At 38.6% G+C, this 27775-nt stretch overlaps 1 pseudogene; it reads right to left on the bottom strand.

Annotated features, from left to right (window-relative positions):
* Window positions 1–16293: 16293 nt before the first annotated feature.
* Window positions 16294–16412, bottom strand: LOC129890975 (5S ribosomal RNA; annotated as a pseudogene).
* Window positions 16413–27775: the final 11363 nt, after the last annotated feature.

Below are 27775 nucleotides of genomic sequence, written 5' to 3'. Positions count from 1 at the left end.
GATTTGGTCTTGGTTGGGTTTTGATGCAATATGGTAAGGTGATAGACTATGATTCTAGGCAACTTAAGGTGTATGAACAAAATTATCTGACTCATCACTTGGAGCAATCGATAGTTGTCTTTTCTATTCCAAATCGAGAGGTCAGGAAGCCATTTTGAAGATTTGGAGACACTGTCTTTATGGTATCCATGTGGATATGTTTACCGACCATAAGAGTTTACAATATGTGTTTAAGCAAAAGGACTTGAACCTTCGGCAAAAAATATGGCTTGAGTTATTGAAGGACTATGATATGAGTGTGTTGTACTATCCGGGAATAGCTAAGGTAGTTGCTGATGCTCTTAGTCGGTTATCTATAGATAGTGTTGGACATGTTGAAGAAGGTAAGAAGAATTAGTTAAGGATGTTCATAGATTGGCACGTTTAGGTGTGCGTTTGATTGATTCCAATGATGGAGGTGTTCTTGTGCATAATGGTTCAAAATCGTCTCTTGTGGTGGAAGTTAAGGCCAAAAAAGATCATGATCCGGTGTTAGTTGAGTTAAAGAAGTCGGTTGTCGAAAAATCTATTGAGGCTTTCTCCCAAGGGGGTGATGGTGTGCTTTATCATCCAGGTCGGTTGTGTGTGCCTAATGGTGATGGTTTAAGGGAGTTGATATTGAATGAGGCTCATAGTTCCCAATATTTGATTCATCTGGGTTCCACTAAGATGTATTATGATTTGAGAGAAGTGTATTAGTGGAATGGCATGAAGAAGGACATAGCCGAGTTTGAATCTAAGTGTCCAAATTGCCAACAAGTTAAAGTTGAGCATCAAAGACCAGAAGGTTTAGCCTAAGACATTGAAATTCCTACTTGGAAGTGGGAAGATGTGAATATGGACTTTGTAACGAGTTTGGCTTGTACTAAGAAATAACATGATTCTATTTGAGTTGTTGTAGATCGAATGAATAAGTCAGCCCATTTTCTACCGGTTAAGACTTCTTATGGTGCCGAAGCTTATGCTAAGTTGTACACTAGTGAATTGGTGAGACTTCATGATATTTCCTTGTCTATTATATTGGAATGAGGTACTCAATTCGCTTCACACTTTTGGAAGTCATTTCTAAAGGGTCTTAGGACAAATGTTAAGTTAAGTACCGCTTTCCTTCCTCAAACCAATAGTCAAGCCAAAAGAACAATCCAAACTTTAGAGGATATGTTGAGGGCGTGTGTTATTGATTTTTAAAGGAGTTGGGATGAACATTTGCCATTGATTGAGTTTGCCTATAACAATAGTTATCACTCTAGCATCCAAATGTCTCCTTTCAAAGCATTGTATGGGAGAAGATGTAGGTCCCCAATAGGATGGTTTGAAGTAGGTGAGATGGCGTTGATTGGTCTTAATTTAGTAATAGATGCTGTGGAAATGGTGAGACTCATAAGAGAGAGGTTGAAAATAGCTCAAAGTCATCAAAAGTCCTATTTGGATGTTTGGAGGAGAGAGCTTGAATTTGAGGTGGTTGATTGGGTCTATTTAAAGGTTTTGCCCATGAAGGTGTAATGCGTTTTGGCAAGAAAATGAAACTAAGTCCTAGATATGTTGGACCTTATAAGATATTGAGACGTGTTGGTAAGGTGTCTTATGAGTTAGAGTTGCCATTTGAATTAACTATGGTTCACCCGGTGTTTCATGTATCTATGTTGGGAAAGTTTGTGGGTGACCCAAATTCCATTGAACCATTGGAATCTGTAAGAGTTGAAGAGAATTTGACTTATGAGGAAGTTCTGATGGAAATCTTAGACCGGTAAGTTAAGAATTTAAGAAACAAAGAAATTGTGTCCGTCAAAGTATTATGGAGAAATTAACTAGTAGAAAGTTCTACTTAGAAGGCGGAGACAGATATGATGAAACGATACCTGTACCTCTTCCTCTCTACTCAAGCCTGAAGTAGTAAGTTGTTCTTATTCAAGTTAATTGAACTCTTACATATCCAGTTCCTCCTAGTAAGTTGTTCTTATGCAAGTTAATTAAAATCTTACGTATCCAGTTCCTCCTATGTCTTTCATATGCATGTATGTTCATGAAAGTTGATTTTAAGTCATGTTTTATGTTAAGTTTGAAAATTTTATGTTCTATGCATTTTTAAGGTGTCATTCATTTGTATGTTGGGTTGCTAGTCCTCATTCCATGTCTTTCCTATGATAAGTTACTCTCATTTTAGGATGAATGTTCCCAAGGAGGAGATATTGTAAGACCCCAGAATTTGAAAAGTTAGAATAAAGGAGAAATCTCAAGAAAGGGAACAAATTTCAGACCTATGACCTATTCTACAATTTGTAGAGGTTCCTACGACTCGTTCTCGTAGAAACGAGTAGTAGAGGAAGTCCTTGGACTTGTTCAGGACAAGTCTCTGAGGGAGTTCCTATGACTCAATAGGATGAGTCGTCATCCTGTTTACGAGTCATAAGGATGTCCCATTTCAAAACTTTAGACTTACAAACTTGCAAGTTTTCAGGACTGCAAGACGAGTTTAGATGACGACTCGTACGCATAATGATAAGTCGTAATGATGACTCGTAGGTTCACTTCAGAAGCTCCCCAAATCTCAAAAATTAGGACCTGCAGGATGGATTAAACCTACGACTCGTAGACATGATTACGAGTCATAATGATGACTTGTATAGAAAGTTCAAAAACTCGATTTTTAGGTCTTCTCAAAGACCTGCACTATGAGTCAATCTATGAATCGTAGACTTGAGGACAAGTCGTAGGAGTAGATTCGAGGTCAAATATCCCAATTTTTAATGAGTGGTATTTGTGTCATTCCCTAAGTTTGGTTCAATGAACCTAGACACAATTACGGCTAAGTTCAAGCCTATTTTATCCAATCATTTGAAATTTCCCTCATTCTAAATCATTATCCAAAATTCCCTAAGGCAAAAATATATTTCTCTCAAGGATTCTTCTCCAATCTACAATCTAGGTTTTCAGATTTTCTTCAAGGTTCCTTCTCAATTTTAAGTGATTTCAATCAAGGTATGTAGGGAATGATCCATGGGTTCCTTTCACCCATGGAGTCCCAAAGTTTTGTCAAAGTATCCTTTAATTTTTAATGGTTTATGAACCCTAGTTTTGATGAATTGCATGATTTTAAGTTGAATTATGAATGCACATGCATAAAGCTATTTCCAAGTTATGATTATGAAGTTAAAGATGATTTTCATGAGTTGATTATGAGTTAATTTATTTCAAGGAAAGTTTTCATGATTTAAAGTTTACATTATGATTTTAATGATGAAGTTATGATGATGATCAATTATGATCTAAGAAAGTTATTATGGTGTGATAAGTACAATTTTCACATAATCATGTTTAAAGATGGTGATAAGGACAATTCTCACCAAAGTTATGGATTCCTATGAATCACTAAAGTTAATGAGCTACTCCTAATAAGTTTTTATAAAGATGGATTGATAGGTAGTTACTATCTTTCCTTATAATGTTATGATCATGTTTTATGAATTCTGTTAGGATATTGACTGAGCACCGAGAGAACTTATAGGTGGGATTCAGTCCGGTAACGCAGTTAGTTATCCAAGAAAATCCTAGTAGCAATAGAAAGTCCCAAATTATGTTGCCCACGTAGGTTGCCTTCATGGCATAGCTATTGGAACCACATATAGCATAATTGAGTTGAGTACCATGATGGAGTATACCCTGGAAAAGTAGCCTCCCTCTTCTCGATAAGGGTTACATCAGATTCTATGTTATAGCTCACATGGTCTTAAGATGTCGATTAAAGGTCTTATCCCATACAAGTTTAATGTTAAGCTATGAGATTTACTATAAAGTTTATGATTCATTGACCATGAGTTTCATATGTTTAGAAATACTTTTAAGCCTTGTTCATGTTCATGATATTGGTCATGCATCACATGTCATGTTGTTCATGTCCTATTAGTTATTCATGCATATCTCATATACTTAAGACCTTCTATATACTAATGTATATTTTGCCTACATTATCTCATAATGCATGGGCGGACATTGATCATCTGATTCGTGGCTTGAGTGCTTTAGATATCAAAGAGTTAGTGAGTCCTCATTCTATCGAGGACATGACTTTCTTTTCACATAGTTTCATTGACTTTCTTTTTCTATTTCGGCTGAGCTAGGAGCTTGTCCTAAGCTCCCATCATAGATTAGACTAGAGGCATGTTTAGATGCTATGTAATGTAGTCCGGTTGGACATCTATTGAGTTTTCTATCCCTTAGACCCATTGCCTTGAATTTTTCTTCTGCATTTTTACTATGTTTCTTTACATTATATATTCGATGTATGCTAAGATAGTTTGGTTGGGATAACTTGTAATCCTGATCGCCTTGTCACGACTTGGCCCTAGTTCAGGTCGTGACACTTGAGCACCAAGACTCTTTGAAAAGATCTCCAAAATGAGATGTAAATTGAGTACCTCGGTTTGAAATGATAGATAATGGAACACATGAAGCTTAATGAAGTCACGAATACAAAGTCTAACATAGTCCTCGATCGAATAAGAAGTCTTGATGAGAAAAAAATAGGCCAACTTAGTCATTTGGTCAACAACAATCCAAATTGAATTTTGTTTCCAACAAGTACGAGGCATACCTGTAATGAAGTCCATATTCAAGTAGGAATCTCAATATCTTGAGCTAAAGCTTCCGAGTTTTGATACTCAACCTTCACTTGTTGACAATTAGGACATTTGACTACAAAGTCCACACTATCCCTTTTCATGCCATTCCATCAATACACCTCTCTCAAATCTCTATACATCTTTGTAGAACCCGGATGAATCGAATACCGCAAATCATGATCTTTAGACAATATCATTTCTCTAAATCCATCAACATCGGGAATACATAAATGGCCTTGATATCTCAATACACCATCTTCCACTTGGGAGAAACACTCAAAGGTATTTTCAACAAATGCTTTCTTCAACTTAACCAAAGTAGTATCACTATCTTTATTTGCTTTAAAATCTGCCACAAGAGATGATTCAGAACTATTTTGGAGAACAAAACCACCATCCTTTGAATCAACCAAGTGAACACCCAAAAGAGATAGCTTTTGAACATCACGAACTAACTCCTTCTTTTCATCATCTACATGGGCAATACTATTCATAGAAAATCTACTAAGAGCATCGACAACCACATTCGCCTTACTCGGATGGTACAACACACTCATATCATAATCCTTCAACAACTCAAGCCATCTCCTTTGTCGAAGTTTTAAATTCTTATGGTTAAACACATATTTCAAACTCTTATGGTCGGTGAATACATCAACATAGACACTATAAATATATTGTCTCCAAATTTTTGAGGCAAACACAATCGCTGGCAACTCCAAATCATGGGTCGGATAGTTATTCTCATACACCTTAAGTTGTCTAGAAGCATAGGCAATCACCTTTCCATTTTGCATAAAACACCACAAAGACCAACACTTGAAGCATCACAATAAACCACAAACCCATCCGGCCCTTCCAGTAAAGTCAACAAAAAGTCAACAACAGAGCAGATGTAACTCTAACTTTTAACTCATGGAAGCTTTTTTCATATGCCTCGGACCATTGAAATTTTACGTTTTTTTGAGTCAAAGTAGTCAAGGGTGATGCAATGGATGAAAATTCTTCCATAAACCATCTATAATAACCATCTAAGCCCAAGAAACTTCGATATCAGAAAGAGACAAAGGTCTACACCAATTCTTAACCGCTTTAATTTTTTAGGATCCACTGTAATAGGTTCACTAGAGATAATATGGCCAAGAAAAGCAACTGATCTTAAGCAAAACTCACACTTGCTAAATTTTGAGAACAATTAACGATCCTTGAGGAGTTGCAACACAATCCTCAAATGATCGGCATTCTCCACCTCACTCCGAGAATAAAGCAAAATATCATCACTGAACACAATAACGAACGTATCCAAATATTACTTAAATACCCTGTTCATCAAATCCATAAAAGCTGCAGGACCATTTGTTAGTCCAAAAAACATAATCAAGAATTCAAAGTGACCATATCAAGTTCTAAAAGCCATCTTCGAAATGTCATATTCTCTTACTCGAAGTTGATAATAACCCGATCGAAGATCAATCTTTGAAAAGTAACTCATTCCTTGAAGTTGATCTAACAAGTCATCAATTCTTGGGATAGGGTACTTATTCTTAATTATGGCCTTATTCAATTGTCGATAGTCGATATATATTCTGAGAGAACCATCCTTTATTCTAAAAAAGAGGACTAGAGCACCCCATGGAGAGAGACTACATCTAATTAAACCCTTATCCTATAAATCTTTCAACTGATCCTTCAATCTTTAAGTTCCACCGAAACCATTCGGTAAGGATGGATAGAGATAGATTGGGTATCAGAGAGAAGATCAATACCAAAGTCTATCTATCTTTCCGTAGGGATACCAAGGACATCATAAAGAAATACTTTTGAAAACTCATTAATAATTGAATCTGACTCAAGAGTAGGAGCTTCAAAATTTGTATCCCTAACCCAGACTAGATGATATATGCAGCCCTTGAAAATTGTTTTTCAAGCTTAAGGCACAAGATGAGTTGCCTATTAAACACGGAATTGCTACCCTTCCATTCTAGGACTAGCTCATTAGGAAACCGAAACTTGACCACAAGGTTCTAAAACAAATAGAAGCATAACATGCATGTAGCCAATCCATTCCAAGGATATCATCAAAATTGGTCATTGAGGTGATTTTAATGAAGACTAAAAATGGGCATTTTCTATAAACGCTTTTAGCCACTACTGAATCACCAACAGGAGTATATACCGAAAAAGGCTCTAACAAGATCTCGGGACTAACAAAAAATTTTATAGCAAGATAAGGAGTAACAAATGATAAAGTAGCACCCAAATGTAGCAATGAATAAACATCAAAGTCAAAGACTTTCAACATACTTGTCACAACATCGAGGGAATCCTCTAACTTTTGACGAGTCTCTAAAGCATAAAACCTGTTTTGGCATGACTGCCACCCAAAGTAATACTCTGCTGAATCGAATGAAAGCTCTACAATGTATTCAATCCCACCAATCATTCTCCTTTGTGGTTTCTTCCACACTTCTTACATGGAGGAATGACTTGGATACTCGGAGCTCCTCCTTGAACCTTAGGGTTAGACACCCCCTCTTTTTAAAACTTTGGAGACAAAGTGTTTGAAGAATTTTGTCCCTAATACCTTTGGTAAAATTGAGGACGACCACCATTTTTGGACCTAGAGCATGAGAAGTCACCACCATCGCCCTTGTTCTCTTGGGCTCCTCTGCCTTCTCCCTAAGCTTTTCATCCTCAATTTGCTCAGCATAAGTCATGAACCTTGAGATATCCATTTCCCTAATTATCATAGCAATCTTGCATTCCTTTGACACCAAGTCCGAAACACCCGATACTAATTTGCTATTATGGGCTCTAGGGTCGGATACCACAAATGAGGTGTACTTTAATAATTGGGTGAATTTGAGGGCATACTCCTTCACACTCATGCTACCTTTTTTCATGCTAATAAACTCTAAAATCTTAGCCTCCCTTAGATCCAGAGGGAAGAAAGAATCAAGAAATACCTCTTTGAACTCATCCTAAGTAATAGGATCTGCTTCTCTAGCCCACTCAAACCAAATTCTAACAACACTTTTCAATTGATAACCGATCAATTCCGCTATTTCTACCGGACTAACCCCCATAATCTCCATAATATTGTGAATACTTTCAATGAACTCTTGTGGATTCTCATCCACTTTGGACCCATGAAACTCCAGGGGACTCATTCTCATGAACCCTTGTTGCCGCCTTACCCACATTTGGGTTCACGATAGCAAATACCTTTATATTGGTTTAAGCCACCACCGCTTAAGCAAGCACTTGGAAAGTGTCTCAAAACTCCACATATGAGACTTGCTTATTTAGAGGGTCATTTGGAGCTTATTGCTCGTCCTCAATATTCCTTCGCATGGGGATTATTCATGGAGGCATAGTTCTAAAATTGAAAAGAGAAAGTGTTAGAGGGAAAAGCCTTAGAGTTCAAATCTATCACACAATAAGATCATGAAAGAAGTGGAATTTTCTAAAATACCTCATAGCTTCTAATCCATAGATGTGGCGTGCTTCACACCTATGAATAAGTCTTTACTTGATGTGGAATATTAGACTTTCTAGGTCACTTTAAACCTTATGCTCTAATACCAAGTTTATCATGACCCAATCTAGGCCCAAGCGTGACACAATGATCGAAAACCCGATGGATTCCAACCAAGACTCTTAGCCCATATCGCATAGATAAGGTAAGTAATGGATGTAACAATAAACCTTATAAAAGAAGAAATAAAGGTCTAAACATAATTGTCCCGGTAAAAGAGGAACCAAACTCAAACTTTAAAATAAAGAAGATAACATAGACTCCATAACATCTAGCATGCCTCTACTAGTAGATGGGGCAAAATAAAATAATATAAGACACGTGTTGGTTACGCCTTCGATACTTAAGGAATCACCAATCAAGTAATGATAGTAATATAAGACTCTAGCCATGAGTGGGAGATGCGTGATTGTCGACCCTACATTTTGATATGATGTAGGCAAAAGTATGCACTAATACATGGAATGCACTAAGTATATGAGAAGTATGAATGAACAAATATAATAGGACACAAGCAATATGAATATGGGATGCATAAACAATATCATAAAGCATTAGTAGAACTTGAAAATATTTGAAAGTCATATCATAGTCATGTGGTCAATGCATCATAAACATAATGGGAATTTATACCTTTACATGTGCCTTTTGTGGGATAGGACCTTAAACTACACTTAAGACAATGCGATCTATAAAATGGAATCTAATGTAACTCCCACATCGAGAAGGGAGAGGATACCTGCTTAGGAAGACTCCATGAGAATATCTTAACTTGAGCTATTTATGGATCCACTAGCTAGGCCATAAAATCAAACCTATGCGGGCAACATTGTTAGGGACTAAAGGTATATAATAGGATTTCCTTGGTTCGTTACTTGAGCTTCCGAACCGAACCCCACCTTAAAGTCCTATCGGTGCTTAGTTATTATTCCAACAGAATTTATTAAAACCTACTCATTAACATCATTAGGAAATGCCTATAATAAATAGCAATCTAATATCATAAAAGGGTCATAAGAGTATCTCATTAACATGATTGATTCATACAAAAATGAGAAAACTTTTTAATCCTTATGAATCCGTGATTAGGTAAAAAAACCTTTCACCTCTTTAACATGAATGTGTGAGAATTACATACTTGCTTGAAACATCATTAAAAAATCATAATTTCATCATCATCATAAGTTTTCATAAATACTTTATTAATTCGAATCATAACTTCATAATTCCATACTTGAAAATAGCATAATGCATGGGCCCATGGAAATCAACTTGAAATCATGCAATTCAACATAATTCATGCATAATTAAATCAATGATAGTGAAAGAAACTATAATTGAATTGACCCAATGCAATTTCTTAAGATTTAAGGCTTAAAAATAGAGTTCATAAAGAAGAAATTTGAGAAAATCTTTGGAGCCCTAGAAGGATCCATAGATGACTTCCCACGTACCTTGACTAAATCAAAGCCTTAAATGCACTTGAATTGGAGGCTTGAGTTTGACCTTGAAAACCCTTAATTTGAACATTGAAGAAGAACTTGAGATGGTCCTTTTAGAGTGAGAATTATTGGGATTATTGATTTGATAAGGAATGGGGGAAGTTTGAAGGGTTTGGGAAGTTTTAGGTTTTGAATATAGGCTTAAAATGATATATCTTAGGGACTAAATTAGTTGAAATTGACTAAAATACCCCAATTAAATAATTGTCGGGTTGAAATGGGTGAGATAGTCATGCTGGCCGACTTAGTCGATGAGTCACCAATTCTCATTGCTTTCGATCTTATCTTCTTGAACTCTAAAGGAAAATCCTCTAATGATCTTGATGAGATCGACTTAGCACATCGACCTGGTCAATATTTTGCCGATCATGCTCCCCCCTCTCCCAAAGCCTTCCTCCCATGCTAAAATCTCTAAACTTCTTGGCAAGGTATATTATCTTGTAGAATATTGTTGGCGAGTCGTCAACCTGACCCTATGCTCGCCAAGTCCCTAGTTCCCTAATCATGATCTTCAAAAAAATTTGGCGATTCCTTATGTTACAACCTGTACTTTTGTACCTTGGAACACGTTCTTAAGTCTCTTGAAAGGTTTTTAAGTCTCTTGAAAAGTTTTTAAGTCTCTTGAAAGGCTCTTAAGTTTCTTGGAAGGATCGTAAGCCTCTAAAGTTTCTTAAGGTTTCCTAATGTTCTTAAAGCTTTTTAAGACTCCTTAAGAAATCTTAAGCTCTTAAGAGTTACCATGTGAGCTGGATAATCTATAATGCTACCAAACAACTCTAAGGAAGGGGGAATGAGATACCCCATAATAGAGAAGATGGGGAATAGAGTTGTAAGAATCCGGAAGACGTTGGAGACTAAATAATGAGTCGTAGGACTCGACTTACTTACGTAAGCTACCAACTTGGAAAGATTACATGCTTAAGTTACTCAAGTACATACCAAGCTTACGTAGCAAGGATTACATAGGTTCGTAAAGTAAGACGTGATTACAAATCCATGAGGGAGAAAAGAAGGTTCCACATAGAAGCATGATGGAGTGCCACATGGAAGAAGCTGGGAGTGACACATGGCATCATCTGGAGTAAGGGGGTGTCCCCCCACATTCCACATGGCAGACCATGGTTGGAGGTGTGGTGCGTTGGCCCTATAAGGGCTTGACACATGTCACCACTTAGTGGTTGACCTGTATCACCCCTAAAAGTGGCCTATATATAAGTTTTATGACTTTAGTTCATACTTATCCTCTATTCATTCTTATCAAGAGACTTCTAGAGACAAAAAGAAGAGAAGAGAAATCTAGAACAAGAGAGAGGAGAAACCTTAAACTTAAGAAAGAGAGCCACAGATTTGGAGCCAAAAAGGGGTAAGTTCTCCGATTTCATTCCGTGAATTAATTATCTAGGGTACACCAAGATGTTATGAAGGTGTTATTAATGAAAATTTATGATTTGTATCAGCCCAAAATGTTATCAAACAGCCACAAAGTTTTAGGTGCGCTAAAGGAACTTCCGCGGTAAGTTTTGACGAGTTTGACGAGTTTCGGGTAAGGTAAGGTTTTCACTTTCAAATTGGATTTTATGATGTTTTTATGTAGTATATTAAATGTCTTAAAAAAGTTTGGAAGTGGAAAAATTGCATAAAGATGGTTGACGTTAGGAACAAACTAAATTGAAGTAGTTGTAGTTAAATTAAAGTAGAGTAGTATGTTGTGATTGTGGTGCTGCGGTTGCAGCTGGTTGGATGGCATGTTGCAGGGATGGAAAGTTTTCTAAAATGGGTGTGGGTACTTCTGGTTTCATCCAAAAGACCCTCCATTTCGTATTGTTAAAGGTTTTGCGAAATAAAAATTAAAAACTCTATTTTGATATCGTATCTTCGGGCGAGTTGTTTGGAATTTGTATTGTATAATATTTAAGTAATTTACTTGTGTATATGATTCTGGTTGTTTTTGTTGGTATGGTTGTTGACACTGTGTCCAAGTTGAAATCTCGGGGATGTTAAAGTTATGGTGGAAATGCTGCCCAATTTTTTGTAGCTTCGTAACTAGTAACAAACTAGTCGAGGGTAATAGATAGGAAATGACTCCTATTAGTACTTGGTTGTAGAGTGGGTTATTGGAAAATGAAAGGCTATTAACCTTTGTATTACTTTCATTTCAAATAGGTTAAGGAGGTATCAAGACAAGCCGGATTTCGATTAATCCTTGAAAAGGTATGTGAAGCTTACCCTTTCTTTCTTTTGGCCTGTCTTAGCCTTAAGTGATTGATATACGAAATATGGGGATAATTCCATTCATATAACCCCAAGTATGAATCATAAGTCTTATTTACTTCTCGATGGTAGAATTTCTATACTAGTTGAGTTATTGCCTCTCAAGGCTTTTATATGATGGAGAGTAGTAAGTATGTGAAGTTATCTCCTTTCTCTTGGCATGTCTTTGGCATGAGTAAATATAGCTATCCTTCTTTCCTCTTGCTATGCTTTTGACATAAGTATTATGCTATTATGCTATAATTATTCACTGAGCCATGATGGGCTGGGTACGATATATGCATATGATGACCCCATGAGGGAAAGTAGAGAGTATGTAAAGCTTATTCTTTCTCTTGGCATGTCGTTGGCATAAATATGTAAAGCCTATCCTCTCTCTTCTTTTGGCATGTCTTGATATAAGTATCATATGATGAAAGCTTTGGGGAGTATCCCATCCATAAATCTCCGAGCAAGATTTATGAGTCTTACCAACTTCCTAATGTTAGAACTTCCATAATAATAGAGCTATAACTCTCAAGCCTTCTATGTGATGGAAAGTAGTAAGTACGTAAACTAACCTCTCTTCTCGTTTGGCATATCCTAAAAGTAAGTGATATGTATACAAGCTGGGGTAATCTTATTCTTATGTTCCAAATAGGATTCTTGTCCCTTACTTATTTTCTGGTGTTAATGCTCTTATGGTAGTTTAGCCACTACCCTCGAGCCTTCTGTACGTAAAATAGGAATTGGGGTGTAGAAGACTATATGCTCATAAATGCTATAGTGACCCATGTCCTTACTTTGATAAGATCCTATTCCTAAGGACTCTAAGACGACCAATGCCTTTGATTTCATAAGACGTTTAGCATTACTTGATAAATGCCTATGATTCCTGAGACTCTAGTTGATAAGACCCCTAATGACACTTAGAGGGAACTTGGGATAAGTACCATTCTGAACCTCAAAGGATAGTCCAGTATGATCGTTTTATTGAGCCTCAGATGATAATAGGATGATTATGACTCCGAGTCCCATAAAGGGCAGAGTATGGTATATGATGATTATAGCACCAAGTCACATAAAGGGCTGGGTACGGTATATGATAATTATGACACCAAGTCCCATAAAGTGCCAAGTACGGTATATGATGATATGATGACACTGAGTCTCATAAAAGGCCTGGTACGGTATATAATGATATGATGACACTGAGTCCCATAAAGAGCTAGGTACGGTATATGATAATGTGATGACACCAAGTCCCATGAAGGGCCGAGTACGGTATATGTATGCAATGATATTATATGATGATGTAGTGTTGAGGTATGATATACGATTATGGCCCCAAGCCTCATAATGGGCCAGGTGCAATATATGAGGAAGTGCCATATGGCAGCAGCTGGAGTAAGGTAGTGGGCCCCCACATGCCATGTGCCATCAGACACAGGTACAGTGCCTTATTGAGTATCATATTGTTTCTTAGATCTCTACTTCAGATGTGACTTCGTTTATGAAATGTTATGCTTTATATACTTAGTACATATATCGTACTGACCCCTTTTTCTTTGGGGGGGGGGGATACATTTCATGCCTGCAGGTATAGACACGCAACTTGAGGATCCACCAGCTTAGGATTCTACCCAGCAGGTTTAAGAATAGCTCCATTATATCGGAGCCTAGATTTTGGTACCGACCATTGATGTATATATTTGTGTGTTCAAGGGTATAGCGGGGGCCGTGTCCCACCTTATGTTTTTGTTTCTTTTTACTCTTAGAGGTCTGTAGACATGTATGTGGGTTGTATATATATATGTGAATAGTTGTACCTATATGTTACAATAGCCTCATCGGCTTATATATATTGTCTTTCCTATTGGCACGCCATGACTCAAATAAGAGATAGGTTTCCTTATAGTTAGCAAGGGTACACACAAGTGTCCAGTTCGGGCACCCGTCATGGCCTACGAGGTTGGGTCGTGACAAAAGTGGTATCAGAGCGGTGCTTCCTATAATGTCTATAGACCGTATCTAGTAGAGTCTTGTTTATCGATGTGTTGTGCACCATATCTATAAACAGGAGGCTACAGGACATTTAGGATGTTATCTTTCTTTCTTTCTTAGATCGTGCGATCGAGCTTTGTTCTTAGGATGACCTTTCACTAACCTACCATTATGTTTGCAGTAATGCCTCCAAGGAAAGTAACAACCGCCCAGAAGGGCAAGTCGGTGGCGGGGGAAACCAGTTAGGCCCTGAGAGTTACTAGGGCTCGTGCCCAATCTATATTGAGGATTGTGCTCCAGTCGGCAAGCTTTACTATGCTTCCACCTTTAAAGGAGCTTAGGGAAGCAACAACTACAGATTCGGAAACCCCAATACCGAAGCCTCTATCCCCACAGCCAGGGGCAGAAGAAAGGACTATGAGAGATATAGTGCAACTTCTAACCAAATTAATGGTAGGGCAGGCTCGGAGACATGGGCTGGATGGTGCAAATAGGCAATATAGTTAGAGGGTTTGTGACCTCCTGGATTATAACCCCCCGAGTTTTATGGGTCGAGACATATAGATGACCTGCAGGAGTTCATTCGGCAGATGCAGCGTACATTAAGAGTAATTAGGGCCTTAAAAACTGCGTCTGTTGAATTGGCGTCATATCAGTTGCGTGATGTAGCCATTAATTGGTATAGGTCTTGGGAATTATCGAGGGGCGAGGGTGAGCTTATAACAGAATAGGACGAGTTTGTAGAAGCTTTTCTTGGCCACTTCCTAGCTCCAGAAATGTGATGGGCCAAAATTGATAAATTTTTACAGCTAAGGCAGAATGGTAGGAGCATTAGAGATTGCAGCCTTGAGTTTGACTTGTTGGCGAGGCATGCGCCCACTATAGTAGCTGATATGGTTGATAGGGTGCATCGCTATGTGATGGGTCTAGACCATTACTTAATTGTTAGTTGTATGGCCATGGCTTCTCAGCCAGGCATGGATATTGCCCGGGTACAGGCATACGCACAAGGGGTGGAAGATCGGCATCGGGGGTGTCAGCTCGATAAAGATTATAATGGAAGCCAGCAGAAGAGAACTAAATTAGCTGGGTATTATGGCGAGCTCCGAGGCGGGCAGCCTCAACAGTATAGTAGATATCCTCCTCAGTCGGCCTAGAGTGCACCCCCGCAGTTCCTAGGTAGAAGATTTGGCAGCAAAAGGTATTCAAGAGCCAGTCAGAGCTTTAGGGTTTTAGGCTTACAGATAAACAGGGGTTCACGTCAATCGAGGTTATCTTTGTCTTGGTGTTCTCATTATGGTAGGTTTCATTTTACGGAATACCATTTTGCAACCAACGCTTGCTTTGCTTGTGGCTGTCAAGGCCATGCTATGAGAGAATGCCCATGTAAAGGTAGTCTAGGAGGTGTAGTTCAACCTACCAGGTCAGTTGCCGTTCCTTCTTCTTCTGTGGCTATGCTCCCTATGGAGCGGGGTATGCAGGCACCAGCAGGTCATGGTGGAGGCCGGGGCGAAGCTTCTAGTTTTAGTGGTCCTTCGAATCGCATATATGCCTTGGTTGGTAAACAGGGCCAGAAGGTGCTATCAAGCTTGGTTACGGGTATATTATTAATCTTCTCCCAGGATGTGTATGCATTGATAGATCCAGGCCCTACCCTATTGTATATATATATATATCCTTTTGTTATTGATATTTGGCGCCCTATGTGGCTGTGATAGACTATGATATGCATATATGTGTTGGCTCTGTGAGGCATTGTTAGTATTTCCTGCGTGCAGGTTTTGAGATAGGAAGGAGTATAGAGGAAACACTGTCGAAATTTTCCTAAGAAGTAAAAAAAGAATGAAATATAGGGTTGTAATATATCTTAAAAAGGTCGTATTCATAGTAATGGTAATTAGAGAATCAATACTGAGATGGTAAGAAGAATTGAGACGGATATAAATGCCTTAGGACAGTTGGTGGAATATGTAAAATGGAATAAACCAGGAGACGAAAAGATTATGTCTACCTTATACAGGTTGTATTAGAATGGTTATGCAACTTATGAATATGTATATGTTGAGTATAAGGTCAAATGAGAACTACACGATAAAAGGAACTAGAATGTTTTGGATACATTCTAGAGAGATGTCAAAATGGATTAGACCAAACTACCGAGATGGGGTGAGTACTAAGGGAAAAATAAGACCTAGCCATTGTGGAACTAAAGATCTACCCCGATACCATTTGTAAGATAAAAGAGGAAAGGGCAAGGAGAAACATGAAGACTAGCGAGATGAGGCTAAGGTAAATCTTAGGCTAAGTTGAGTGCCTTGTATATTATTGCAAGTATTGCAATGAAACGTGACACGAGGACTTCTCGGGGGGTCACTTATCCTAGTACTACTCTCGCCCAAGCAAGCTTAACTTCAAAATTTTGGTGGGATCTGGTGGGTTAGTGCTTGTATGATCGCACGAGATGGAAGAATCCAAACTAGCGGCGAAGCAATGACACAAGATTATGTACCTAGAGTGTTATAAGTTACGTTAAGGGAATTGTAAAAGGGATTAAGCAAAACAAGCAGGATTAGCTGATTACTAACAGATGGCACATATGTATGCCACAGTTCTTCAACATAATACTAGTTAATGATAGGCAAACCACAAAACGGCTATATAGGCCATTGTGTGAGGGAATTTTGACACCACTTGGCAGCCAACTCTAAGGGGAAAAAAGCAAAACCCAAAAGGTAAGAGTACCAGTTGTTGTCATCTAAAGAAGGTAGGAAGTAATATACGAGGTCGAAGATTTCATAATATGACCTTAGCTATAAGACTCACTTTGCACTCCATGGACAGATGATTCTGGAGGGAATATTACCCGTAGATTAATAATATCAGCCCATGCTCCTTCAATCAAAGACTACCTACTCAGCCGAGAAGGTGTGAAATTATAGGTTAAGAGGGTGATAGGACCTTACGGAGTCCCTATAGCTATTATCCCAGATGAAGGAGCCCAAGTTACAGTTAACTACTGAAGATCAGTCCGCGAAGAGATTAGGAAGATAGATAGGTCTTCATATACCATTTTACCCTCAGATTGATGGATAGACTAAGCATGGTAGCTACACGGTAGACGATATGTTGCGGGCCTATACGGTTGACCCCATAGGTAACACAGACAATTTCCTACCACCTGTCAAGAGTACTTACGATATTAACTATCATTCTAGTATCTAGGTGGCCCCATATAAAACTTTGTATGGCAGACAGTGTAGGTCACCAATTGGTTGGTTTGGTGTTAGTAAAACACGACTAATAAGCCCAGACTTGGTTCAATAGGTGGTATAGAAGGTGAAGCTTATTCAGGAGAGATTATTAGCAGCACAAAGTCGATAGAAGTCATACGCGGATAATATACATCGACCTCTAAGGTTTCAAGTTATAATTAAGCACTCTCGAAAGTGTCGCCCACAGAGAAGGTGATGAGAGCCAGCAAGAAAAAGGACCTTAGTTCGAGATACATTAGCCCTTATCAGATCCTCCGCCGAATAAGTGAGATTGCCTACGAGCTAGACTTACCAGCGGATCTGAAAGCAGTATATCCAGTCTTCCATGTGTCAATGCTTCGGAAATATATTAGGGATCTATCCCGAGTATATTCCTTGGATGATATCCAGGTCACAGAGGAGTTATCCTATGACGAGCAACCTATCTCCATCCTGGATCGGCAGATTAAAAGATTGTAGACTAAGGACGTAGCTTCTGTCAAGGTGCTGTGGCGAAATGAGAATTGCGAAGAAACAACCTGGGAAGCTGAAGAGGAAATGAAACATAAGTATCCGTACCTATTCCCTACGTCTGCAGGTAATCCCAAATTTTGAAACTTTTATATTGGTTACTTGATGAAAGTGTGGGTTATTGCAATAGACAAGAATTTCCCTGTAATCTGTATAAGATCTTAAGAAAGATTTTAGTTCACATTTGAGGACGAATGTCCTAAAGGGGGGAAGGATGTTACACCCCATACTTTTATACCTTGGAATGCATTCTTAAGTCTCTTAAAAGGTTCTTAAGTCTCTTGAAAGGTTCTTAAGTCTCTTGAAAGGATCTTAAGTTTCTTGGAAGGATCGTAAGCCCCTTAAGTTTCTTAAGGCTTCCTAAAGTTCTTAAAGATTGTTAAAGCTTCTTAAGATTCCTTAAGAACTCCTAAGCTCTTAAGAGTTACCATGTGAGCCGGATAATCTATAACGCTACCAAATAACTCTAAGGAAGGAGGAATGAGATAGCCCATAATAGAAAAGATGGGAAATAGAGTTGTAAGAATCTGGAAGACGTTGGAGAATAAATAATGAGTCGTAGGACTCAGTTTACTTACATAAGCTACCAACTTGGAAAGCTTACATGCTTAAGTTACTCAAGTACATACCAAGCTTGCGTAGAAAGGATTACATAGGTTCGTAAAGTAAGACGAGATTATGAATCTATGAGGGAGAAAAGAAGGAACCACATGGCATCATGAGGGAGTGACATGTGGTAGCAGCTGGAGTAAAGTAGTGGGCCCCCACATGCCATGTGGCAGTCCATGGTTGGAGGTGTGGTGCGTTGGCCCTATAAGGGCTTGACATATGTCACCACTTAGGGGTTGACATATGTCACCCCTAAAAGTGGCCTACATATATGTTTTATGACTTTAGTTCATACTTATCCTCTAGTCATTTTTATCAAGAGACTTCTAGAGACAAAAAGAAGAGAAGAGAAATCTAGAACAAGAGAGAGGAGAAACCTTAAACTTAAGAAAGAGAGCCACGGATTTGGAGCTAAAAAAGGGTAAGTTCTCCGATTTCATTCCATGAATTAATTATCTAGGGTGAACCACGATGTTATGAAGGTGTTAGTAATGAAAATTTATGATTTGGAGTAGCCCAAAACGTTATCAAACAGCCATGAAGTTTTAGGGGCGCTAAAGGAACTTTCGAGGCAAGTTTCGATGAGTTTGATGAGTTTTGGGTAAGGTAAGGTTTTCCCTTTCAAATTGGAGTTTATGATGTTTTTATGTGGTATATTACATGTATTAAACAAGGTTTGAAGTGGAAAAATTGCATAAGGATGGTTGATGTTAGGAATAAACTAAATTGAAGTCATCGTAGTTAAATCGAAGTCGAGTAGTGTGTTGCGATTGTGGTGATGCGGTTGCATCTGGTTGGATGGAGTGTTTCAGGGATGGAAAGTGTTCTAAAAGGGGTATGGGTACTGCTGGTTGTAGCCACATGACCCTCCGTTTTGTATTGTTAAAGGTTTTGTAAAATAAAGATTAAAAATTCTATTTTGATATCGTAGCTTCGGGCGAGTTGTTTGGAGTTTGTATTGTGTAATATTGAAGTAATTTACTTGTGTATACTGTGCTGGTTGTTTTTTTGGTATGGTTATTGACACAGTGGCTGATTTGAAATCTCGGGGATGTTAAAGTTATAGGGAAAAAGCTGCCCAATTTTTGGTAGCTTTGAAACTAGTAACAAACTAGTCGAGGGTAATGGATAGGAAATGACTCCTATTAGTACTAGGTTGTAGAGTGGGATATTGGACAATGAAAGGATATTAACCTTAGTATTACTTTCATATCAAATAGGTTAAGGAGGTATCAAGATGTCATGACCCCCCATGGGCCGCGACTGGTTCCCTATCTGGACACCCAAACAAACTTACATACCAAATTATCATATTACGGAATAATTCAAATTTAATACTTATTTTTCAATCAGAATAATAGGCAATCATTATTTTAGATAGTCACGCATGCGGAAAATATCATATCAAACCAAAAAGAGCGACAGAATACGCATCGCCGGATATGTGCATATATATGAACATATGGTCCGTCTTGGCCGTTACAATAGAAGGGATGTATTAGGTCACAAGTAATAACTAAACACGCATACACGACCCGTGACCCACACCAATGTCTATAGGCCTCTACCCAAAACATAATGGAAACATATGATGGGACAAGGCCCTGCCGTACCCAAATGGTCAAATATACAAGAGTATGTACATCAGAAAGAAATATAACAAAATGCGGGCTCTGAGTCAAAGGAGCACTCTGTAGTAGTAAAAGGTGTGTAACTTACGCTGACGGACCCTGAATGTCTGTACCTGCGGACATAAAATGCAGCCTCCGAAGAAAAGGAGGTCAGTACGACATGTGTACTAAGTATGTAAAGCATGAAGTATATAGAATCCAAACCGTAACTAAGAGGAAAAGTACAAGGAGTACTTACCAAACCAGGACATCCAAAATCTGTACTGAAATATATATACAAAATGCAAACAAAAAAAACATGCATAAGGCTCAGGACCGTGGTCACCATCCCGACGCTGGTACCACAACACATCATACTCTAGAAGGTTTCAAGTCTCCGTACAAATCCCGAACACATCATATCATCACAACATGTCATATCATCAGAACATCTCATATGCCATATCACATCATGACACCATAAATGGTACCCGGCCCTATGGCGAGGTCTCGGGACCCGTGACACATCATACTGCCAAATAAATTATAGGGCGCACGATTACAAAGCCAGCTGGGGTTCCGGCGAATGATGTCATAGTAGTATGCACGAGCAGAGTAGTGAGAAACTAATGCAACACATATATATATCAAGCATTTCTGAAATTATATTTACAGTCCCAAAATGGGTATTAGAACATAAGGGGATGATTAGAATATTATTCTTTAGTAGGAAAAATCATAGGCAAAAGTAATCCCTTTATGTTATAACAGAATAAACTAAATAGGACAAACTATGCGAGTTTCGGAGTTAGTTGGCCCACCTCTGGCCAAGCCGAGGTGGCGTACATGAATTTCAAATATTTGGCTTTACGGAGTCATCTATCAAGGTTGTAGGATGATCCATTCTCATAAGTAGAAGTTATGGATATTTGCACGTTTCTTTCCAACATACATGGGTTTTTAATTCAATTTCACTGAATGGATATATAGGAAATTTAAGTTCGAATTTCCATGAGCAGAATTTTTTCAGAGACTCAAATTACAACCTACTACACTTAGGATATGCCAAAAGAAGAAAAGGAAGAGGTTTACATACCTTATCCGCCGCTTACACTCACCCCAACTCAACTCCTGTTTTCTCCAAAATCTACAAATGGTCACAATTACCAATTGTAAGTTATGAACCTTTAAGAGTTTAATTTTTTTCTTACTTGTCTACAAAAATTTGGGCAGCACCTCCCCTATAAATTTACATCCCCGAGAATTTAACTCCGCCAAAATATCAACAACAACATCCACAACAATCACTACAAAATACATTGTAACATCAATAGTCTCCCTTTTTACATAAGGCAACCAATTCTACACCCACTTTACACCTTCCAACTAATATCAGCATTTTCATGTCCATTCACTAATTCAAGACCACCTAAACATAATTCGAAAGAAATTAACATTATTCCATACAATATACAAAAATTCCATCAAAACCATAATCCACCCAAAACTTCTACGAACGCAACGAAACTACCAAATTGCATTGTCTTCTTCCAAATTCATTAAGAATAACAATAATTCCCATATTAGAATTCCACTTCCATAATTATATAAAACTATACTAAAATCACATAATTCCGTATAACAACTTATAACCAATTTTAAGGTCGTCTTGAATTATTAAACTATTAATTACACCATAACCGCCATAACGCCACAACTAACAAGCTAAATAAAATTCAATTCCTCTTCCCCCAACCATCACACCACACAAACATACCCACTTGCACACCCATATGATCACACACACACATACATCACAATTACATGATTTTCATGTAATTCTAACATTTACAACACATACACTTCTTCCATAATATAGAAAGATAGAATTCTTACCTTTTTCTTCCATTTCGACTTGCCACAAACGTAGTTTTCTCGCTTACCCAATTATACCACGTTAACGAGGACCTTTAACTTAACAAGAATTCAAGAAGGACGAGTTTTTTTGGATCAAAATTGAAGAACTTGGAATTTTTTCCCTTTTTCCCCATGGGTTCGGCCCCTTATGCTTTCTTTCTCTCTTTTGATTTATTTTCTATCTCTTGAATGTTCTATATATATATATATATATATATATATATATATATATATATATATATATATATATATATATATATTATCTCCTAATTATTTTCTATATATATATTACCTGCTAATTAGTTATCACATGGAACTAATTTTTCCATGGGCTTGGGCTAACCATGGCCTTTGGGCCTCAATTTCTTTTATTAATATTTTTTTTGAGCCCAACCTACAAGTCTTATTTTTTGTAATTCACAACTAATTTCCAAAATTTCCAATTTTTACCTTCGGCCTTCCTCCGTATTTCCACATCAATTTATTTTTCCATGAATATTACACCGGTATTAAATAAAATAAATCACAATCCTTATTTCTTGCTAATCAATTTTTTTCTAAATACGCAAAAGTGCGAGATGTAACATCCTCCCCCCTTTAGCACATTCATCCCTGAATGTTAAATTAGCCTTATAAGTCTTAAAAGTATTCCGGGAAGGATATTCTATATGGGTGGCGTACATAATTAATTACTAATTAATATAATCAATTACAGAATTTAAGTTACCTGATGACATAGGAAACATGTGAGGATATTTCTTCTTTATCTCGCCTTCTGCCTCCCAGGTTATTTCTTCTCGGTTATTGTTACGCCACAAAACCTTGACAGAAGATACATCTTTGGTGCGCAATCTTCTCACCTGTTGATCTAAAATGGCTACGGGCTGCTCTTCGTAAGATAGCTCCTTCGTTATCTGCACATCTTCTATAGGGAATATTTTGGAGGGATCACCAACTCATTTACGAAGCATAGACACATGAAATACCAGGTGCACTACCTCCAGATCGGATGGTAAATCTAGCTCATAGGCGACTTCACCTATCCTCCAAGTAATCTGATAAGGTCCGATATACCACAGACTAAACTTACTCTTTTTGCCGAACCTCATCACACCCTTCATAGATGACACCTTTAGGAATACCCAGTCGCCAATCTAAAACTCTAGTAGTCGATGTTGCTTATCTGCATATGATGTTTACCGACTCTGGGTGGCCAATAACCGCTCCTGAATAAGCTTCACTTTATCAATTACTTGCTGTACCACGTCTGGCCCAACTAATTTCATCTCTCCCAAATCAAATCATCCAATCGGGGATCTACACTTCCTACCATACAGGGCTTCATACAGAGCCATCTAAATTCTAGAATGGTAGCTATTATTATAACCAAATTCAATAAGTGGCAAATGATCACCCCATCTGCCTCTGAAATCAATTACATAGGCCCATAATATATCTTCCAGTGTCTGAATAGTGCGCTCAACCTGTCCATTGGATTGAGGGTGAAAGATGGTTCTAAGACTCACCTGAGTCCCTAATCCTTCCTGGAATGACCTCCAGAAGTTAGCCGTAAACTGGGCACCTCTGTTGGTTATAATAGATACAGGAACTCCATGAAGCCTTACTATCTCCTTAATATACAATCTAGCATAATCCCCGGCCAAATACGTAGTCCTGACAGGAAGAAAATGGGTAATTTCGTCAGTCTGTCAACAATAAACCAAATAGAATCATACATGCGTGTAGTGCGCGATAATCTTGTAATGAAATCCATGTTAATTCTTTCCCACTCCCAAGCAGGAATTTCCATTTTCTGTAGTAGTCTAGTGGGCTTTTGATGCTCGATCTTAACTTGCTGACAGTATGGACACTGACCAACAAACTCTGTAATGTCTCTTTTCATCCTGTCCCACCAATACAAACATTTGAGGTCATGATATATTTTAGTGGATCCAAGATGAACAAAATACTGAGCATTATGTGCCTCGCCCACATATCCTACCTTCACATAACAATACCCCATCAGACAAAAATTTGAACTGAGTCATTTCCTTGTTAAGAGCCACATCTCTGTACTATAGCAGATTGGGGTCCTCGAACTGATGCCATTTTACCTCTTCCATAGGTGACGATTCAGCAACATCTCAGATAGAAATCTTGGTATCTCTAGAGTCGGCCAAACAAACTCCAAGACTGGCTAACTGATGAATCTCATGAACCAATTCTTTCTTATCTGGTGGAATATCAGTCAAACTGCCCATGGACTTGCGGCTAAGTGCATCAGCTATTATATTGGCTTTCCCCGGATGATACAAAATATTAACATCATAATCTTTCAATAATTCAAGCCATCTTTTCTACCGCAAATTTAGCTCTTTTTGCTTAAAAATATATTGGAGGCTCTTGTGGTCTGTATAAATATCCACGTGGACCCTATATAAGTAATGCCATAATATCTTCAAGTCATGAATCACTACGGCCAATTCTAGATCATGAGTGGGATAATTTCTCTCATGCGGTCTGAGTTGCTGGGAAGCATAAGCTATGAATCAACTGTGCTGCATTAACACACAACCTATCCCAATTCCAGAAGCATCAGATTAAATGACATACCCCTCTGACCCCTTTGGAAGAGCTAAAACTGGAGCTGTAATCAACTTTTTTTTCAGCAACCGAAAGCTGCGTTCACAAGCGTTAGTCCAATGAAATTTTGCTGCCTTCTTAGTTAGCTTTGTTAAGAGAGCCGTAATAAAAGAAAAATTCTCTACAAATCTTCTATACTACCCGCTAACCCTAGAAAATTGCGTACCTCTGTCAGTGTAGTAGACCTGGGATAATTCTGTACAGCATCAATCTTTTGTGTATCGACCCAAATGCCATCAGCTCCAACAATATGCCCAGGAATGCCATGTAGGTTAACCAGAATTCACATTTGGAGAATTTAGCATATAATTTTTGTTGCCGAAGTATGCCGAGTACTATCCTCAGATGATTGGAATGCTCTTCTGCTGATTGTGAGTAAACCAAAATATCATCAATAAATACAATCGAAATACCTGATTCATCAAATAAACACCACTGGAGCATTAGTCAGCCCAAAAGACATCACCCTGAATTCATAATGGCCGTATCGGTTCCTGAAAGCAGTCTTCGGAATATCTGCCTCTCATACCCTTACCTGATGGTAGCCTGAACGTAAATTGATCTTCAAAAAATATTTGGTATCCTCCAACTGATCAAATAAATCATTAATCTGGGGGAGAGGATATTTATTCTTTATAGTCACCTTATTTAATTTCCTGTGGTCAATACACATCCGCAGTGTCCCGTCTTTCTTTCTTACAAATAATACCGGCGCTCCCCAGGGCGATGTGCAGGGCCTAAAAAAGCCTTTGTATAATAAGTCTTTCAGTTGCTCCTTCAATTCCTTTAATTTCGCCGGCGTCATTCGATATGGAGGGATGGATATAGGTTGATTATCCGATAGCAAATCTATTGTGAACTCTACCTCCCATTCAGGGGGAAGACCTGGAAGCTCCTCCGAAAATACATCTGGTAATTTATTGACTACCAAAACTGATGGGAGAGTAGGTGTCTCGGCTTTAGTATCGTGTACACGAACTAGATGATAGATATAGCCTTTTTGAATCATCTTTTTAGCCTTGAAGTATGAAATAAACTTACCCCTCGGTGATGCTGTACGCCCTATCAACTCTACCACTGTTTCCCCTAGAAACTGAAATTGAACTACCTTTTTCCTGAAGTCAACAGTAGCATAACAGGAAGCTAACCAGTCCATACCCATAATAACATCAAATTTGATCATATCTAATTCCACCAAATTAGCATTAGTACAACGATCACATATAATCACAAAACATTCATTATATACTTGCCTGGCTACAATAGAATCCCCAACTGGTGTAGCTACTTCAAATGGCTCTATCAATTCGGGAGTTATCCCAATTTTACTAGCAACAAGCGAAGAGATATATGATAAAGTAGATCCTGGATCAATTAGTGCATATACAGATTGAGAGAAAACCAATAATGTACCTGTGATAACATTTGGCGATGCCTCCTGATCATGGCAGCTAGCAGATGCATATATATAGTTCGAAGGACTGCTAGAATTAGAAAATCGACCACGACCTCGACTACGGCCCACCGGTACCGGCACACCTCATTCCATAGGACGTGCAGCTGAAGGAGTAGACGATAAACCAATAGCTGATCCTGTCGGCTGAGCTGCGTCACCTGAACCGCTCACCAATGGACAATATCGCATGATATAGTCATGACGTCCACAAGAAAAACAGGCTCTTATAGCTCGATAACACTCCTCAAGATGTGATCTCCCACAATAAGAACACCGAGACATAGGGGGCCTGGAATAACCATAATCTCTGCTCGTCTGCGAACCTGATGCTCTAAAACTTTAGCTCGCCCCAGATGACCCTGCACCATCAAGTCATCTGCCGATGGACTCCGTACCCCGGCCTAACAGAGGAAGATATCTACCGAACTGCTGCTGAAGCTGCCCGCCTTGAAAATCTCCAGAATACCCCACTGATCTGGTCCTCTTGGGCGGCCTCCTATCACGATCCCTACTAAACGGATCCCCCCTTATGTCGGTCCTCATCCCTTCTGCGTAGGCCTATAGTCGGCCAATATCCATGCTGATCTGAGATGCCATCGCCATACAGCTATCAACCGAATAACAATCCAACCCTACCATGTACCAATGCATCTTGTCCTCCATATCAGCTACAATAATAGGTGTATATCAGGCCAGAGAATCAAACTCCAAGCTATATTCTCAGACACTTCTACCTCGCTACTTCAGCTGTAAAAATCTATCAACCCTCACCCACCGCAGCTCTGGGGGCAAAAAGTGGTTGAGGAAGACAGTTACAAACTCATCCCATATAGCTGGGGGAGCACCCTCTCCTCGAGACAGCTCTCAGGACTCATACCAATTAATCGCAATATGCCATAACCTGTGTGAAGCTAACTTAACAAACTCAGTTTCAAAAGCCCTGACCAGTCTCAATGAGGGCTGCATTTGCCGAATAAAATCCTGGGGTCCTCCTCAGGCTTAGACCCAAAAACTCTGGGGGATTACATGTGAGGAAATCACGGAACCTCAAGCTATCACGCCTATTATCCTTATCTCCTCTCTGCCCATGTCTATGAGTCATCCTAATAGCACAACTCTATTGCACGATCTAAGATTTAAAGAAAGGTAACAACCTCAATATCTTGTAGCCTCCTATTTATAGATGTGGTGCACAACACACCGACAAATAAGACTCTACGAGACAAGACCTGTAGACATTCAAAGGACAAACTGCTCTAATACAACTTTTGTCATGACCCAGCCCCGTGGGCCGCGACTGGTCTATCTGAACACCCAAATGCACTTAAATACTAAATTGTCATATTACGGAATAATTCAAATTTAATATTTTTTTCAATCAGAATAATAGGTAGTCATTATTTTAGATAGTCGCGCGTGCGGAAAATATCATATCAAACCAAAAGGGGCGGCGAAATACGCATCACCGGATATGTGCATATATACGAATATATAGGCCATCTTGGTCGTTACAATAGAAGGGACTGTATTAGGGCACAAGTCATAACCAAACACACATACATGACCCGTGACCCACATCGATGTCTACAGGCCTCTACCTAAAACATAATGAAAACATATGATAGGACAGAGCCCCATCATACCCAAATGGTCAAATATACAAGAGTACATATATCAGAAAGACATATACCAAAATGCGAGCTCCGAGTCAAAGGAGGATTCTGTAGTAGAAGAAGGTGTGTAGCTTACGCTGATGGACCTTGAACGTCTGTACCTGCGGGCATAAAATGCAGCCCTTAAAGAAAA

The sequence above is a fragment of the Solanum dulcamara genome, chromosome 5 (assembly GCF_947179165.1).
Source record: "Solanum dulcamara chromosome 5, daSolDulc1.2, whole genome shotgun sequence".
Classification (NCBI taxonomy): Eukaryota; Viridiplantae; Streptophyta; class Magnoliopsida; order Solanales; family Solanaceae; genus Solanum; species Solanum dulcamara.
The sequence above is the reverse complement of the archived record's forward strand: the minus strand, read 5'-3'. Positions and strand labels throughout refer to the sequence as shown.